The sequence below is a fragment of the Ursus arctos genome, unplaced genomic scaffold, assembly GCF_023065955.2.
Source record: "Ursus arctos isolate Adak ecotype North America unplaced genomic scaffold, UrsArc2.0 scaffold_6, whole genome shotgun sequence".
Lineage (NCBI taxonomy): Eukaryota > Metazoa > Chordata > Mammalia > Carnivora > Ursidae > Ursus > Ursus arctos.
In genome coordinates, this window is record NW_026623078.1 from 58,266,200 (window position 1) to 58,279,644 (window position 13,445).

The following is a 13,445-nucleotide window of genomic DNA, read 5'->3' on the forward strand; positions in this document are numbered from 1 at the left end:
CTGGTGGTTCTAGGGATAATGATATGCTCATAAGGTTAAGTGTGGCTGACGTTTTATGTAGTGCCACTGTTTAGACTTCTCTGGGGACTCTGTTACTTCCTGAAGTTAGATCCCAATTCAGCTCTTTTTCACCAATCTTAGCAGGTTATGGACAGATTGAATCCTCCTATGGGGTTGGAGTCAATTGCTGCTGGATCTAATCAGGATTTCTCCAGTGGATCATTCCAGCATGACAACAAAGGAAGCAAGCATTCCTCTGAGCATTCTAAAATCATCAATTTTCATGAAAAGAGGAAAAGAGGGAAAAAAAACTCATGAAAAGACTGGAAGTAACTTGGATAATTTCTAGCTCTCAGGCACTGACAACATGACATGTTAACTGTGGTTTAAAGTTTCATGGTGACATTTTATTTCCTAGTTTTAGGGAGGATAGGCTCCTTCAGTTATTTTTATAAGCCACTTAAAGTCTGGTCAAGTTTTCTGCTTCCACTACAACAAAACCTTTGAAAGACAAATTTTTAGGTGTTGGTCATTTTCCAGTGTAAACCTAAATGTCACTGGAGGAACTAAGAAAAACCATCTTCATGAAGACCAATGACCGGTGTAGACAAAGAGATATGGCTGCTCCCTCTGATTCCCTATTCTTCTGTCTAAGCTTTGATCCCTCTGCAAACCTAGAAGTACTAATAATCCTTCCTATACATGGAGAACCTCTGAGGTAGTAGGGCAAAATGAAATTAAAATTAAATGGGGGGATCAAATTGGTTTTAAGAGAACAGATGGTGGAATAAAGAAGATGAAGCAAGAACTAAGGTTAGCACTTAGAATGCATTTTAGAAGTTGTGCACATTTCCTGATGGAGAGGTGAACCTTTCTTTTGGTATTATTTTGCTTTTCCTTTTAGACATCAGGTACTCAGAATTGGATCACTGAATCATGCATGATTCACTTCTTATATATTTAGTTATTTATGTGGTTGTTTTTAATGGAAGGAGCAGACATGAACACACAGCGCACAAGTGCGACAAAAACAAGAGGCATACGTTTGACTCTAAGTTTCTTTACAGCCAAAGAAAAGAAAGGAACAGGATCAGTAACATGATTTGCAATTTTTATGAAGTAATGATAAAAGAAGGCTGTTTTTCATTCCAGCACAATGAAGATTTTTTTGCTGTCTGATAATGAGAGCATTATAAAATGCAAAAAAAAAATGTATTCAGCAACATCACTAACAACACATTTTATAGAGTTTTATCCATTTTGGTTCTGTTCATTGCACTGAACGAGTTTAGTTTATGTTAGCCCATGCCTGAATATAAATATATGTGAACTACAAACTTTATGTAGCTTACCCCGCAGCACAAAAAACATTTGGTACTTCCATCTCTTAAATTTTTTGAGTGAAAGATATATGCAAATTTCAGTGGCATTTAAATGACCACAGCACCTGTCTGGCCCCACACTTTCCTAATTTATAACCAGAAAAAGGCTTGATTACCCATACGTCCCAAGCCTAACCCCTTCAGAGAAAGATTGCAATTTGGATGACCTTGCTTATATTCTTCTTGGTTTATCACTAAAATGCTGTTGCTTAATTTGTTGAATAATATTTGGAGGGCCTATTATGTGCTAGGCACTGTATTAAGTGCTGAGGATACAGTAGTGAACAAAGTAGACATAGTTGTCCTCTTTGATGGTGTTGAGTGAGGGGGAAAGCAGTCGTAGGAGGCAAACTGTGAGCTTAGGAGGCAATATGAGAACAGCAGTACAGAGCCTTGTAGGAGGTATGAGGGATTATGAATTCGACTCTGAGCAAGATGTACAGCCATTGGAAGGTTTAGAACAGAATGACATGATCTTGTTAAAAGAGAATCAGTCTGGGGCAAGGACAAGACCAGTTTAGTTAAATAATCCAAGACAGATTAAAAATCAGAAAGAACAATTCCCAGTTTCTTTTTCCTAGATCACTATGCCATACTCAACCTCTCTATGAGAACTTCTAACACCTCTCCTTCCACACCCTTGGCTGATGCTTATTTTCTGTTTCACAGAGAAACCACCAACTCTGCCTTCTTACCACCACTTCTATCTCTCAGCTCGTATCCATGCCCATTTACTCTGTCTTCCCTTAGGCCACAACTGAAGAACTGTCCATACTCCCTTTACTAATCTACTAGTTCCATCTCCTCTCAACTACTCCAGGACATCACTCCAGAATTGTCTCTTCTCTTTATTGCATCATCATTTCTCATTTTTTTTGCATCTTTCCCATAAGCAGATAAATATGCTAATACTCTTCCAGTATTAAGAAAATCCTCTCTTGACCCCAATCCACCACCCAAGTACAGCCCTGTTTCCCTACTCCCCTTTATAGCAAAAATCATATAAAGAATAATTTTTCCTCTCCTTTGTCCTCTCTTAAAATGCTCTAGTTGGGCTTTCACCCATACCACTGCACTGCAGTTGAGAAATCAGCAATGACTTTCACATTGCTAAATCTAATGATCAAATCTCAGTTCTCAACCTACTTGGTCTGTCAGCAGCAGGGGACACATAAAATTTTTTTTTTAAATTTATTTATTAGAGAGAGAGCATGAACAGAGCAGAGGGGGAGGGAGAAGCAGACTCTCCACTGAGTAGGGAGCCTGACCTGGGATTCAATCCCAGGAACTCAGGATCATGACCTGAGCCAAAGGAAGACACTCAAGGGACTGAGCCATCCAGTCGCCTCACCAGGGGACACATTTTGACTTCTGGCACAGCCACTGTCTTTCCTCCTCTATTTGTTTTCTTTGCTGGTTTCTCCTTATCTCCCATTAAAAATGGGGCTCAGTCCATGGACCTCTTTACTTCTCCGACTATACTGCTCTTTTGGTGACCGCTTCTAGTCTTGAGGCTTTAAATACTATCTCTATGATAGAGATTCCAAAATTTATACTCTAGTTCTAAACTATCATATTAATTCTAGACTTACCTATTTTCATTTGGGTATCTAATAGCCTTTTCAATCGTATCAAGCCCAAAGCTGACTCCTGATCTTTTCTCCTGCTCCTCCTACATTCTTTCCCATCTTTGAAACAGCAACTGAATTCTTTCAGTTACTGATCTAAAACCTTGGAGTCTCTCACATATTCTGCCTGCAAGCCAATAGCAAATCCATTGTTTTTACTTTCAAAATGTCACCACCTTCTAAAGATATTTAGAGTCTGGATATGTTTTTAATTCTCACTCTTCCACTGCTACCACCCTAGTTTAATCCTCCATCACATTTTGAATAGATTATTGCAACAGCCACTTAACTGGTCTAACTGGTTCTGTCCCTTTACTTCCTTATAGTCTGGTTCTCAACCCAATGGCCACAATGATTCTTAGATCATTATGTCCTTCTATTCAAAATCCTCCAGAGGCTTCTCATCTCACTTAAAGTAAAAAAGCCAAAGAATCCTCAATGGCTTAAAAGGCCTGACACAATTCAGCAACAATTGAAAAGTCTGACAATATTGAGTATTGGTGAAATTGTGGAACACCAAGTGGTTTTATTTTATAGATTTTTAAATTTAATATAATTTGATTTTTTAATTTGCTGATGAGCATGGGTATAAACACTTTGCAGAACAATGTGGCAATATTTAATGAAGCTGAAAATGCACAATCTGACAGGAATTCCGCTTCTGTGTACATACGTGAAAAGTCCCATACATGTAGAGAGTGACATATACAATAATTTTTATAGCAGCACTGCTTATAACATCAAAAAACTGAAAACAATCTAAACATCTATGTATAAAAAATGGATAAATAAATCTTTGTATGTTTATACAATAGAACATTACTAAGCAATAAAAATCAAGAAATGAAAACTACATGTGCCAATATGGAGGGTCACACAGAAGTCTTCATTAGTATTGTTTTATTTCCTAAACAGAGTAGTGGGTTCACAGGTGTTTATTACATTAGTTCGTATAGCTTCTGTATGTCTGAAATATGTCATAAGTTTTAAAGGAGGTAAATGGGAAATTTGTAGAATGTGGGAAGAATTGAGAGAGAGAGAGCTTGCTGGGGAAGCGGCCCGGATAGAAACAGAAAGGAATGTATATAGTCATGCCTTGGGGCTGAGGAATTTAATTTCCATCCCCTTCCTTTTCATTCCCTCCTTCTGCAGGTTTCTTGGTTCATGTTACCATTTTTTCAATAGCTTCCTGTTTGTTCATCCTTACCAGGTTCTTATTCCCCAGAATTCATTTTTTATAGTTTTGAGTGGTTTATATAAACCCAAATCTGATCATGTCCATCTCTCTACCTGTAAATCTTAGAAGACTCTTTATTACTTATAGTGAATATAGTAAATATCTTAATATGATATAGAAGGCACTCTGTAATATGGACCCAAGCATCCTTACCAATATCTGTTCCCAAATATTCCTGTTCACAGCTCTGTTCTTGCTCACAGCCCTCTCTAGGGAATCATCTTTTTCTCACATCTGGAAAACACCAACATGAGACACAGTTTATGTGACTTCTTTCTAGCTTCTCTGGAGGTAGCAAGCCCTTCCTTTTCCTGTATGTGTACAGAACTTTTGTACATACCTCTATTATAGCAGTCATATTGTGTAGGATTTTTATTAGGTTGCTATATTTCTGTTTCTCTCAATACAAGCTACTAAAAGTCAGAGACAGTGGGTTTTTTGCTGTTTCATTCTGTTTGTTTTTTAATCTTTACACACTTAGTTCCAACCGAGATGCTTAATACGTAAGGGGTGCTAAATAATTATTTGTAGAGTTGATGAAAGAATGAGTAGAGGTTTTATTTAGCAATGTTGTGAGTTATAAAGATAGATCAGGTGAGATGTAAAGACAGTTTTCAAGTTCTTAGTTATATGGTTGCCTCTTTTCATTAATTAAAATGCTATTGCAGCTTACACATATTGTCAATGCTTATTGACTAGTTTCAAGAAAGATAAAAAGTTGCAGGCATTATTTTGTTCATGTTAGCTAAGAGTAGTCAGGAACTGAGCTGGTTCCATTGCTAGGATAATTCAAAATTATCACACTGATAGGATGCCAGAATATTCGAATTTATTTTTGAAAGTCTGGGTTAATGTAACATTAGCTTTTATTCTGAGAAAAGGCAAAACATAATATAGCTCCCTCTCTCCTACATTCTCAAGATTTAGCTGATAAGACATGGAGGTTTACGGTGTCATCGTAGGGCCACACTACAGTAAATGAGAACTATATCAGAACTATGACATCTGCACAGGAAAATCTACTCTCTTTAGTTTTAAAATTTCTAATATCAAATTATTTTCCAATTTGGAGGAAAAAGCTACTGCTTCTCCATTGGTTCCCAAGACAATTGAATGTCATAACTTACATTTTTGAAAACATATCGGTTTGGTATTTACTCAAAACTGGACAAATTTCACATTTTTGAAATGACTAGCTATTATTGAAGCTCCAACTTCCAAGTAGCTTGAATATTAAGAAGTGGTTTTAAAACCAAACCCACAAAGTACTCCAGAAATTGTAAATCACTCTTCAATTGTCAACCACCAAGGCGCTTCAATGTAGAAAATAATCAAGAGGCTTGCCAATTATTCAAGGCTAAGTGTCTTAACCCAGTTTCAGACTGAGGACAAAACACCGTAGAGACACACAAAAATGCAACAGCACTTACTTTTTTTTTTTTGAGGGAAGCTCTTTTATACATTCTCTAAGAAACAAGTATAAAACTGAGTTATTAGTCATTCCTGATAGAGGTGAGAGAGAAGCTGATGATGTGAACAGAACTGAAGGAAAGTTGTCTAGGTAATCAAAATACCAGACTTCCATTTAGACCCCTGAATAGTTTCCCAAAATTTTTGAGGTGGTTAAGTCCATCTTCTGCATTATTTCTCAAACACATTAGGATATTGTTACCATGTGTGTTTTCGTTTTTGTTACTGTTTTTATAATTTGCCCTAATTGAATGAAAAATGAGGGCATGAAGCAAAGCATGGGGGTTCTCGATTCTTTTTCTATTTTAACCCCACACGTTAAGCACAGACTTGCCCCATGCTGACTTCTGTAACACTTTGTAGGAGGCCTGATCCAGCAATCATTCCTTTCAACTTCCAGACAACCGCCAGCCATACTTTTGGATGGGAAAAATGGAGGGGTTTTGGAAACTGCAAATCAAGTATTTGGGCTGTATGATCTAGTTCTGCCTATCAGAGTCCCAGCCAAAGCAAAATTCACCAAATCAGTAATCATCAGGCCTCCAACATTACTCTCATTATTTTCTGATTTTTCCCATTTATCCTTTTTTAAATTTCCTTAAAATATCACTTGAGTGAGGTGGGAATTATATGATCTTGCTATAATTACCAGCTTTACAAATGACTATTACCTCATGGTGAATAGTGTGGTTACTAAATGCAGTTTGTGGTAAATTTCAATATTCCTATTTGAAAGACTGGCTTATAATATTAGGACCTTTTCTAAATAATTTCAAACTCATAGTATTTGCTTCTAGATAAGTGAACTTGAGAAGGATGAAAGGAAAATGAGTTCTTCACTATAAACACATTTGTACTGTTTGGATTTCTTGCCACATAGATGCTTGTTAGATTTTTTATTTTACTAATTTTTTTCCCAATTGTATTACAAACACTAATTGAAGAATACTTGCTCTTTTAAGAAAGGGAGAAAGAATTAAAGACATACCCAAATTTTCCAGACATGTTAGAGTTGGGGAAAGAATCAAAAGCCAATATTCCAATGTTTCTCTATCCATTTGTTTCTCTTCCACACCACATTTAAAACTGGTTACAAATAAATTTCTATTTCCAATATTCATCTCAAGCCTTTCTTTGTATTTTTATTCCTAGATAGCTACCCAATATTTATTTTATTTGAAGCATATTTTAAGCACTCTTGATTATGTTTTTTCCAAAAATGATTTTCCCTGGTGACAACTGAAACTCAAGTGATGATAACAACAAAAGAGATTTTAAGAATTTTTCCAGAACCAGGGTCACTGGTGACATTTCCATAAATCACACACAATCTCAACACAGACCATCTTACAGAGAAGACTTACTCTAATAAGCTTAATGTACAGAGGTTAAAATAGCCTCGTTGTATTTATCTTTCACTGTGCAGCTTACCAAAATCAAATTTCTGTCATCAACAATTATTAATCATCCATATGTCCTGCAGAGAATTTTAATAAAGCATATTATGAACCTGGGGTTGGGGTGTTGTGGGAAGGACACAAATGTGATCCAAATTTATAAAAGGAGATGGGGTCCCTATTACTCCACCACATCTGTTTGCCATATGTTCATAAATCACACCAATGTTTTGAACATTTCTCCTAGCACCTTCCTGTCACTCTGGTTTTATAGTTCATAATTTTACCCCTCCTACCCACACACACACACAAAATCTCATTATTATATTTCAGAGTTGAGAATAACATTTGACCAAGTACTGGGTCAAACAAACTGCAGCCAATGGCTGTGGCTAGTGCCCAATGACCTTCCAGTTTCTTGAGATTTGGTCATAGCTGGCAAAAGTGGGAGCAAAACTTCTTGTTTATTCTAAAGAAGGAGAGAAATAATATGAAGACACCAATTACCACTGCCACACCAAAAAGAAAGCTACATTTTGAGTATGAATCTATGAAATACAGTTGCCAAGAAGAAAGTTGCTAACTTAGGAAAAGATGTTTTTCCTTGCAAATAGGTCTCTCAGAAATACGATGCACACTATTCTAAGTTTATGTTTATTTTTGTTTTCCTGTGATGCTAATGCATATCTTCATGTGGTGCAGTGCTTGTCCTCTAAAAGTTTGACATCTCTGACAACCATGACATGTGAAGACAGAGCAAGAGCAATAGGATTCAAATTGCATTTTCAAGACAGCCTATGTGACCTGTTGGTTTATTTAATGTAAAAATGTAAGCAAACTAAAGGTATGGAGGAAGTCAAATTATCTATGTGGTATTGTATAGATGAAACTGAGGTCTCTGGTTATTATGGCTGACTGGTCTCCCCTTCTCTTTGCTCCAGGTAGTACTACTGAATAGAATGTAACAACCACAAAACCATGCATATCCATATTTAAACTTGAAAACAAAACACAAGAAACAAAAATACCCACCTGGTGCCAGAAATAAAGAGGGGTAATCTGAAGCCAGAGCTTTTAACTTGAGGTATTAATTTGAGAATAGAGAGCTGGGAAAGAAGACAAAAGTTAAGTTTGCTGACCTAGGGGCATGGGAAGCTGAAGGTGCACTCTCAGAGTAAAACCGAGAACCTGGAAGGGACTAGAAAAGTTCTTTCCACTGGACTGGGAATTTGGCAAGAAAAATAGGCTGCCTGTCCTAGGTCATGGTTGAAAATTAATCATCTGGGAGAAATCTAAACTGATACTATGTGGGGACAGGGGTTTGAATTCACATATTACACTTGGTAAAAGAATCTTAGGTAATGAAATTATTGTAAAAACTGGTTGAGAGACCCATGGGACTGGCAGAGGTAGACATAAAACCACCCAGAATAATGACTTCACAAGCCTGAATCATGACACATCCTTTGAAAACAACTCGATCTGAAGATAGATTCTGACTAAATTTGAAGCTCAAGGAAACAGACCTCTGTGTGACCCAGGATTGCAACAAATAGGAGAATTCACATGTTAAAACCAATAGAACATGGAACAATGTAAAAACATATTTGCTTTAACTATTCAAAGATATAGATATGGAAGAAATAAAAAGTTATAAGGGCAGTATCTCCTAAAAAAGAAGCAGTTTTGAAAAAAAGTGGAAATCCTAGAAATTAAAAATATAATAATTGAAAAGAAAAGCTCGGTATATGAACTATTCAGTGTATTGCACACAGATAAAGAAGAAATTAGTAAATTTGAAAACAGATATGAAAATTCATCTAAATGAAGTGGGTTAGATTTACATATATATAGATATATAGAGAGATCTATATAGAGTTAAGTAACATGGTGCCTAACATACTGTATGAAAGCTCTTCCTCAATTAACTAATTATAACTCATTGATAAATAAATTATATTACAAATAAAAAAAGGCACAAGGGGCATGGAATGAGAATCTCTGACGTGTCTAATAAATCTAATAAATATTCTTTCCAGAATAAGAGATTGGGAGAGAAAAAGTCTGAAAATGAAAGAAACCATGAATCTTCATATTCAAGGAACAGATAGTTCTGAGTAGGGTAACCAAAAAAATCCACGCTTAGACACACTATGGTGAAACTTCAGAACATCAAAGCTCAGAATTTTTAAATTAGGAAGAAAAACATTTTAAGGTGTACAAAGGCTGAGACAGATTATATTTTCAGATCTTTATGAAAATATTACCAAAAATATACTTCAGCAAGAAGGAAATTGAATTTAGAAGGAAAGGGTGTAGTTGAAAGAACCGATGATAAGTGAACAAAAAAAAAAATCAAAGCATGTTGATAAATTTAGGTTTAGATCTTTAAAGTGTGCATGTGGGGGCACTTGGCTGGTTCAGTCAGTAGAGCACGTGACTCTTGATCTCAGGGTTGTGAGTTCAAGCCCCACATTGACTGTAGAGATTACTTAAAAAAAAAAACAAACAAAACAATGAGTGTGTGTGTGTGTGTGTGTGTGTGTCCATGCACACACACTACAATAAACTGAAAATAACATAGATGGTGGGATGGGAGAAAACATTTTAAGATCCTTGTCTTATTTCAAGAAAAGGATAGAATTGCTGATTCACCTCAAAACTTCTTAGGTTAAGCCTATATTACTATTTAAGAGTAACTGGTAGAAGAATAGAAATAGAATGTGTAACTCACAAACTTACCCACAAAGAAACAAAGTGAAAGAGCTCAATAAATAATTGGCATTATCATTATTATGTTTAAACATTAAAAAGTTTAAACTTACAAAGTTAATCAAGAAAAGAATCCTGAATCTTCTTTGGATATGAATGCCCTATGTTCTTACAAATTAAAGTTTTTAAATTTCAGGTAATTTGGCTGTTTTTAGCAGAAGCCAGAAGGCCAAAACAACAAAATACTTCTGACATTTATTACATAGAAATGAAAATGATGAACAGTGCAGTGAGAGATAAAGCTAAACAAAAAGTCTTGCAACAGGGATTACAGATTCATTTGAAAGTTGGTAGCACTTTTCAGATAGTGGGGAGAAATTCAGCTTTGAGATTATGCTGGAAAAACATTAAACAGCTTTCACTTCCAAAAGTGCTCTCTTCATTCTTAGAAATCTTACAGAACTATTATATATAATTTCTATGAAATTTTTCATATTCTATTTTGTTTAATAATTTTTTGAGGACTTATATATTTTTCTTCTGGATCATATGAATCTGAAGGCTTCAATAATGTCACTCATCATTGGCTTTCCCAACAGAATTACCATGTACCTTATACATAGTTAAAACTCATGAAAATTGGTTTGCAGATAAAAATAATTCTTCCAGAAATAACTGACTTTTGTGAAGAGAGCCTGCTTAAATTCAGTAGCACGTTTCCCCCTTGTCACTGAAAAAGACAACCATTCTCTTTACCTTCTTTTTACCCCACCAAATAGGGCCTAGACAGGAACCAAGAATAAGATTTATCAAGGAATGTATGCTTCTAATTTTTTAAGTTAAAAGCCTTCAGGTGCTTCAGGAGTAGATCCTTCTGACAAGAACATCAAATATCCTTAGTTTTGAAGGTATCAGACACATAAAGTCACAATACCCCATTACTCAGCCATGAAGCTGACTCCTTTGTTCTTCATTCAAGAAGTATATAACTTACAGTAGATACCAGAATAAAGAATTTTAATGGACCCAGATTCTCTCCAATCACCTATTGTACATAAAAGATAAAGCAACAGATGTAGAATATTCAGTGATGCATATTCTTATGGAAGTCACTTCCATCTTCTCCCTCCCATCCACTTCTGTACATCTCTCATTATCACGCAGAGGACTACATGACAAATCATTGTCTGAATATTATTATCCATGAAGTCAAAGACAGCTTTATTTTGAAGAGGGATTAAAAACTGTACCTTACTACAGGTAGAGAACTCCTTAAGTGCCAGATGGTTTCATTTCAACATTAAGTTGCTGATCTTCCCATGACACTTGCCAGAGAAAGTTTGGGACACCTCTTCACATGTTTCTTGAAGTAGCCTCTTGATACTAAGGGAGCCTCTCCAGATGTAACCCAGTAAAGATAATACCTTGCAAACCATAAATAAAATGGCCTCAACTAAACTCACATCAGGAGACTGCCAGTCTGCAGAAAAGTTTTTTTTTTCCCCCTCCAGCAAGACCCAACAAGTAAGATAGTGTGGAACTGAAAGTATAGGGTTTAGTTCCGACTCTACTTGCACATTAGAATCATCCCAGATCAACTGAATATGAATTTCTAAGGAAGGATGGTCAAGACATTGGTATTTTTAAAAAAATGCTTCTTTGTTGCTTCTTTTATTTTTTTGAGATAGAGAGAGAGAGAGAGCAAGCACTCACAGGGGTGGGGAGGAGCGGAGGGAGAAAGAGAATCTTAAGCAGGCTCCACGCTGAGCACAAAGAAGGTGAAGGGCTCAATCTCGGGGCCTTGAGATCATGACCCTGAGATCATGATCTAAGGCAAAATCAAGAGTCAGGCACTTAACTGAGCCATCCAGGTACCCTTCCTTTGTTGTGTCTAATGATCAGCCAGACTGAGAACAAGTATTATGGGGCCTACTGGCAGGAGGATCATACTTTCTCTTTAAAATGAAAAAGCTACATATGCTTATTGTTTTTACAAAGATAGCTACAGATAAGCAAAAAAAAAAAAAAAAAAAGAAGAAGAAAAATCCAAGTGTACTCTTGATTTCTAGAGATAACAATTATTAAAACCTTCGTGCATTTTCTTCCAGATTTTTTACTTTGCATGCCTATATGAAAACATGCATGAATACATTAACACATTTGTTTTTGAGAAAGCTAATTTATGAAAGAGATTGAATGTGGAGCAACTGGAGCCCTCATACATTTTTTTTAAAGATTTTATTTATTTATTTATTTATTTATTTATTTATTTATTTATTTATTTGACAGAGAAAGAGACAACCAGCGAGAGAGGGAATACAAGCAGGGGGAGTGGGAGAGGAAGAAGCAGGCTCCCAGTGGATGAGCCTGATGTGGGGCTCGATCCCAGGACCCCGGGATCACGCCCTGAACCGAAGGCAGACGCTTAACGACTGCACCACCCAGGCGCCCCTGAAGCCCTCATACATTGATGGCAGAAAATGTAAAATGGTGCAGCTCTTTTCGAAAACAACTTGGCAGTTCTTTAAAAAGTTAAAAACAGAATTACTATATGATGTAGTGATTTCACTCTTAAGTGTTTAACCCAAGAAAAATTAAAGCATATGCCCCCACAAAAACATGCATAAAAATGTCCTAAGCAGCATTATTCATAATAGCCAAAAAGCTAAAATAACCCAAATGTCAATCAACTGGTGAAATAATAAATAAAATATTATATTCCATAACATGAAATATTATTCATCAATAAAATGCAATTAAGTATCAATACATGCTACAACATGGATGAGCCTTGAAAATGTTATGCTAGGTGAAGGAAACCAATCACTAAGGGCCACATACTATATGATTCCATTCATATGAAATGTGCAGAATAGGCAAATTTATAGAGACAAAGTAGACTGGTGGTTGCTTAGAATGGGGCTGGTGTGGGTGGGGAATGAGGATGGACTGGTAACAAGTATGGGGTTTCTTTTAGTGAGAATGAAAATATTCTACAGTTAGATTGTGGTGATGGTTGAACAATACTGTGAATATGCTAAAAAAATTAAAAACATTGAATTGTATACTTTAAGCAACTGATTGTATGGTATGTGAAATATATCTTAATAAAGCTGTTTTAAAAAGACATAGGAACTCAGAGTCCTTATTTCACAACTTAATGTTCTAATGCTGATTATTCATTACCTCTGTTTAAAGGTATTTATCCCCATTAGTTACTCTTCCTTTCCTCCTTCTTCCAATGGATCTTTTATAAGTGAGCTGATGGGGAACTCTTTACCATCTATCTCCTCCAGGAAAAAAAAAATGAATTTTAAGACCTACTTAGTTCTCGTTAAAAAGAAGTTTGATGTTACAAATCTTAATGTCACTAGAGGCTCAACTTCAAACCCATGGCAAAAGGGAGATTTGAGTGAAATCTGTGTCACTAGGAGATGCTGTCAACATTCCTTCAAAATTAAAATAATCTTTTTCAGGACTTGAATTCTTGAAACAGCATTCACTTAGCCAAGTTTCTGGTTTGTCTTTTTTACTATCTGCTAAGAACACGCCTTAAAACAACTCCATGTATTCTGAAAAAAGTTCTCATTGAAAAATTATGTTCTCATGACTTATCTTC

The 13,445-nt window shown here is 35.9% G+C and overlaps 1 protein-coding gene across 10 annotated transcripts in view; it reads right to left on the reverse strand.

The window, feature by feature from the left end:
• The window catches only part of EIF3E (eukaryotic translation initiation factor 3 subunit E), a 227,839-nt gene that overhangs the window by 137,622 nt on the left and 76,772 nt on the right, over window positions 1–13,445 (reverse strand). For 2 of the 10 annotated variants that reach the window (XM_057307679.1, XM_057307682.1), the window contains exon 3: window positions 4,401–4,481. The exons of the other annotated variants lie outside the window; for them this stretch is intronic. The gene's annotated coding sequence lies outside the window, so the exon portion shown is untranslated. The remainder of the gene's footprint in view (window positions 1–4,400; window positions 4,482–13,445) is intronic. 10 annotated transcript variants of the gene reach the window in all.